Source organism: Canis lupus, chromosome 10, assembly GCF_048164855.1.
Source record: "Canis lupus baileyi chromosome 10, mCanLup2.hap1, whole genome shotgun sequence".
NCBI lineage: Eukaryota > Metazoa > Chordata > Mammalia > Carnivora > Canidae > Canis > Canis lupus.
Window position 1 is genome coordinate 9,777,893 of NC_132847.1, and position 6,000 is coordinate 9,783,892.

Here is a 6,000-nt window from a genome sequence, read left to right on the forward strand (position 1 = left end):
GATTCAAAGGAAGCTCAGATCTTATGGAGAGAAGCAGAAACATGTAGGCGATGACCCTGTTTGTTCATCATGTCTCCTTGGTTTCTGAACGCAGTCAGTGCCTTGTCCTCCCCAGCCCCTCCAGATGCTGCTGTGCCACATTCAGTAACACATTCACTTTCCTTTTCCTTTTCATGCCAAACATTTCTAATGTCTAAGTAATAAACAGTGGTCTTGCTGGTATGCTGCTGATCCTGGACTTGTTCTGAATTTGCCAGCTGGCTGGAGTTTGTCCTTCAAGGCAGGCCTGAAATGATCATTTTTTGATGTGAAGTGAAGAAAACTGATCAGAAATGGTCAAAAAGTTAGATCACCGCAAAATGGATGATTTTTCCCCCCACCCAAACACAGACAGAAGAGACACAGGTGGGATAAATACCTCCTGGTGGGGCATGGCATGTCAAACGTGAGTGGGAATGCGAGACAAATACAGAGATCCTGGGACACCTGGGTGGCTCAGTGGTTGAGAGTCTGCCTTTGGCTCAGGACATGATCCCAGATCTGGGATTGAGTCCCGCATCGGGCTCCTTGCGGGAAGCCTGCCTATATCTCTGCGCCTCTCTCTCTCTCTCTCTCTCTCTCTCTCCCCCCCCACCACGTCTCTCATGAATAAATAAATAAAATCTTAAAAAAAATACAGAGATCCTTTCACCTTCCTATTAGAGACTAGAGGTAGAAGGACATCTATCAAGTTTTAAAAATTTGTTTAAGAAATGATTTCATGATTTCATCTTTGCCTCTGAATTTATCTGAAGTTAAGTCCAAGTTAAATGGAACCCATTGGACTCCTGATGTTATGGTGGAACTCCTATACCAGCTTAGTGAGATGCCTGAATAAGCTGCACCTTCTCATCTACTCTGTTTCCATTAGAAAGGATGTTAAAGTAGTTGCTTTGTATCTTAGGGAACCTATGACAAGACAGTGCATCTTTGCAGTGGCATTCCTTCTCCTCTGCTTTTTTCCCCTACTTCCCCAACTCCTTCTCTGAAGAAGGCAGAAGTTGCCTAATCTCCTTTACCTTTGGTTTTTAAAACACTCACCATGTGCCTGGCTCTATGCCAACCCTGCAGCCTTCATGACCTCTTTTAATACCCCAGTAAGCAGCAGAGGTAAGCTTTATCAGCACCATGGTATAGGCAGAAAACTGCAGTGTAGAGAGGGAAGGAAACTCAGGAAGACCCTATAAGTAGTGAGTGATACAGACCCATGGGATTCAGATCAGTGTCTCATTACAAACTCCATCCCACCCACCATTTGACTGATCTGCATTAACTCTGAATCCAGATTTTTAAAAAAAATATTTTATTGATTTATTCATGAGAAGCAGAGAGAGAGTGAGGCAGAGATATAGGCAGAAGCAGTCTTCTCTCAAGGAGCCTGATGTGGAACCTGATCCCCGGCCCCGGGATCACACCCTGAGCTGAAGGCAGACGCTCAACCACTGAACCACCCCGGCATGCCTGAATTTAGGTTTTCTTTAAAGAAGTTGGTGGGAGAGAGACCAAGTCTTTGACTTGGGTTGAAAAGGAATTGCACACAACTGAATCTCAAAATGCTTTTAGATTAATGAAACGAGAAATGGTGAGAAGTCCAGATATTCTTGGGGTTGCCAAGAACAGTTGCCATTCCCCCCGCCCATACTGTGTCCATTTTATCAAGTAGGACTTAATGACGTTTCAATACGAAAAGACCACTGAGACATGAAGCAGGACAATTTCAAGTCATCTTTGGAGACCTGACAGTCATGCATGTTTTAGGTCCTAAGGCAAATATAGATCTGATTATAAAATGTGGTTTCATTCCTCCCCATATTCTAGACAGTGCATTAAGCTGTAGTGACATTTACTCAAAAGAGATGTGTTTGGCGAGTCATAGGCAGCATGGGCAATTGCTCATCCAGGTAGCCCTGCTTCTATGGATTGATGGACATCTTTGAATAAAACCTAGCAGTTATGTAGGAGGGCTTAGAAAGGTTGAATGCTGACAAATGATAGTTCCATGGGTCTCTTGGGTCGTTGTAAAGTCAGTCATCATTATGCAGGTCAGGGTTTGTCTAAACTCCAAGCACGGAGATGGTTATTGTTATGAAATGGAATATGGCTTTTAGACTATGAATACGGAGTTACTGAAGGCCCAGAGGATTTTCAGTTTAAAGAGGAAAAACACATAGGCCAATGATGCAGTGCCCACCTGGACAGGTCTTTGTCTCTGATGCTTTGGCACGTCCTTGGACACAGCCCATCCTTCTGGTGTGTACTTCAGGCACATGGACAGGTGTTTGGGTGCCACTGTACTGCCTGATGGTCATTAAGGGGAGCTGCTTGATAATGGGCTGATTGGCCACTCCTCATGTGTCTTCTTGCTCTTCTTACCCCTGAGGGGTCATGTCTCTGTCTTCTTTCACTGCTAACTTCAGGCACAGCAGGTGCTTGTATTCTCTGGCACTAGTGTTAACTTGGAGGCTTTGCATCTGTTTTTGAAACTGGTTATTTCAAGGGTCGAAAATGTGTATACTTAAGCCTCGTCAAAGGCTTAATTGGAAAAAAAAAAAAAAGCTTAATTGGCAGGTGCCTGGGTGGCTTTGTCAGTTAAGCTGCTGCCTTGGGCTCTCTCTGGTCATGATCCTGGGTTAGAGCACCACAGGGTGCTCCCTGTTCAGTGGGGGTCTGCTTCTCCCTTTGCCCCTCCCCTATGCTCATGCACTTTCTCTCTCTCTCACTCTCTCAAATAAATAAATAATTTTTTTTTTTTTAAAAAGCTCAATTGGCACAATGGCTTCTTGAAGAAAATTCTTCACATTTGTAACGGAAAACATTTTTTGAGCTTTCTCCATCTTATTTCGTTGGGATTTTCTTTTATTTGTTGTAAATTTGCTATTCTCAATTCATTCAAGGATCAAATCTGATGTGGACTTTATTCATTGTTGGTGTTCTATTCCTCACTATCCATTGATTTTTAAATTCCTGTACGCATGTTTAATGGTGGCGCTGGCTGTGCCCAGCAAGTGTGAGGTTCTCAGAGCCGCTTAAAGCAGGGAACTTGAAAAATTCAATCTGAATTTTTACTGTTTTAGAAAATGTTGGACCAGAACTTCCAAGGGTCTAAAACATGTGAAATCATTGCTATCTAAAATGGCAAGATTGTTTAAGAATCCATGAGGCATTTTGTTGACATTTCAGAAGGAGAGCCTCTGGTTTCTGTGGTATTATGTAGAGTATCTTTTAAACAATCCCTAGTGCCCATACATTTGTCCTGTGAGGAGTCTGAAGATGTCACATTGACATACTACACAATTGACTTTATCTTTTCTGTTACAGTAAGCGGTCTGGTGTCCGTTATAAGTAGCCTGGCTCAAATGTTCGCAAATCATCAGCTGCACTGACATCCTTTTGGCCTGAAACATTTTCACTGATTCTACTCACCTTATTGTGCTCAACCAGCCCTTTTAAGCTTTTTTTCTTATTTCCACTGATTTTCCCCTTAAGTCAGAGGCCCTATGATCAGTTCTGTCAGAGCAGGTGCACTCAGAGTTCACCTTGATGGATCACAGATTATATGCCTACTGAAGGAAGTAGGAAGATACTGTGAAAAGGAAATATGTTAAGTTCATCTGGCATAGCAGGAGACTAACTTGGCATATGGGCCAATATGCATTCATGATTCTCACAGTCTTTGTCTTTAAAGAAATATTTTTAAAATTATGGTAAAATTGACATGACGTAGTTTACAGTTTTAACCATTTAATGAAGAGGTATATAGTTCAGTGGTACTCAAATTGTTGTGCAGCGATCACCGCAATCTCTCTTCCCTTCCTTTTTCATCTTATAAAATGGAAACTCCCACCAGTCGTTGGCAACTACCATTCTGCTTTCTGTCTCTTTGAATTTGAACACTGGAGGTATCTCATATAAATAGATTCCTACAATATTAGTTCTTTTGCGATAGTTTTATTTCAAAAAAGATGATTTTATTTCATTTAATGTCTTTAAGATTCATCCATAGCGTGTGTCAGAATTCCCTTCCTTATAAAACCTGCATAATATTCCATGGTATGTGTACACCATGTTGTGTTTATCCATTCATCGTTTGTTGATGGACACTTTGTTGCTTCTACCTTTTGACTATTGTGAACGATGCTGCCTATGAACATAGGTGGACAGATATCTTTTCAAGTCCTTGCTTTCAATTCTTTTAGGTGTATATCCCCAAACTAAAGTATTGGATCATATGGTAATTCTATTTTCTTAAAAAAGATTTTATTTATTTCTTTGAGAGAGTGAGCAAGAATGAGCAGTGGGGAGGGGCAGAGGAAGAGAGGGAGAGAGAGAGAAACAGATTCCCTGTTGAGCAGGGAAGCCGATGGAAAGCTCAATTCCAGGACCCCGGGATCATGACCTGACCTGAAGGCAGATGCTTAACTGACTGAGCCACCCAGGCGCTCTGGTAATTCTATTTTTAATTTTCATACTGTTTTCCTCTGTGGCTGTACCATTTCACATTCCCACCAACAGGTGCAGGGGTTCTAATTTCTCCACATCTTCATCAACACTTATTTTTCTAGGTTTTTAAAAAATATAATAACCATTCTAATAGATATGCAACAGTATGTTGTGGTTTTGACTTGCATTTCTCTAATAATTAATGATATAGAGCCTTTTTTGTGTTTATTGACTGTGATATTTTCTTTGGAGAAATGTCTGTTAAAGTCCTTCACCTCTTTTTAAATTGGGCTTTTTGTTGTCATTGACTTAAGGAGTTCTTTATATATGCTGGATATTAACCACTTCTCAGATGTATAATTGCATATATTTTCTTCTCTTTCACAGGTTGTCTTTTCACTCTGTTGATAGTATCCTTTGATGCACAAAAGTCTTTAATTTTGCTGTAGTCCACTTGATTTTTTTTTTTGCTGACTCTTTCCCTTTTCATTCTAAATCTCCTCACAGTATTTTTATCCTGATGGAATATTGTTGGTTGCTTTATCCTGTCCTCAAGCTTCACTGTATCAACCTTTAATTAACCTCCCTGCTAAATATGCTTTTCACTCCCTCAGACCCTGAAGTCCAGCTTGGAGTGTCTCTCTATATGGAGGGTCCACCAACACATTGTGAGGCTAAGGAGCCTCATATCTGCATACTGATATTTACTATATTTTCTCCCAAATTGCAGATCTGTTCTGAGCAATAACATTTTATTTGGTTTGCCTGTGGGCCTCAGAATCCCATCCTTTTTTCCACCTACTTCTTCACTTTTTGTTGGTGCTTATATTTTCTAGTTGTGCATTTAGTTTTATCTCTGTTGGTGTCATCTGAAAAATTAATAAGCATACTAGACACCCTTATCTAGGTCAGGATTTTTTTTGAACTTCCTTCTTTAAAGCAGTTGAACCCCCTTTACAAGCAAAAGCTGAAGTGGGTTGTCAGCACAGTTGATAAGAGCAGAGCTGCTCTGTTTGGAGCAGGGGATAGAGAGGTTCGATTTGATGCTTTCCCTCCTCTAGCTTCTAGGCTTTTCCTCAAACCTAGATGGAAATTTTGTGGGGTCTACTCAGGAAAGGAGAGCCTGCTGATGGAATAGGAAATAGAACATGATCGTTTACTCCCCACTTCCCCAATTCTGCTTACATCAAAGCAATTCAGCTTTTGTACATTAACTGTATTTAGTTCTTGCAACATTCAATTGAAACAACGGGGTTCTCTGCCTGAAATGGCTCTTCAGAGATCCCCAATCTAGCTTCCTGGCCAAATGATAACCCACGTGGAGCTGAGAACTTATAACCATGCTCTTATGGATACTGACCCAGTTTATCAATGACTGCTTCCCATAGGATATTCCAAAGCCCAAGGAGAGTCACCTGGTAAGAAGAGTAGCTACTGAGACATAGGAAACTTAATTTTGATCCACAGAAATTGTAAACTAGAAGGGAACTCAGAGATCACTAACCCAGAGGCTACAGTGGT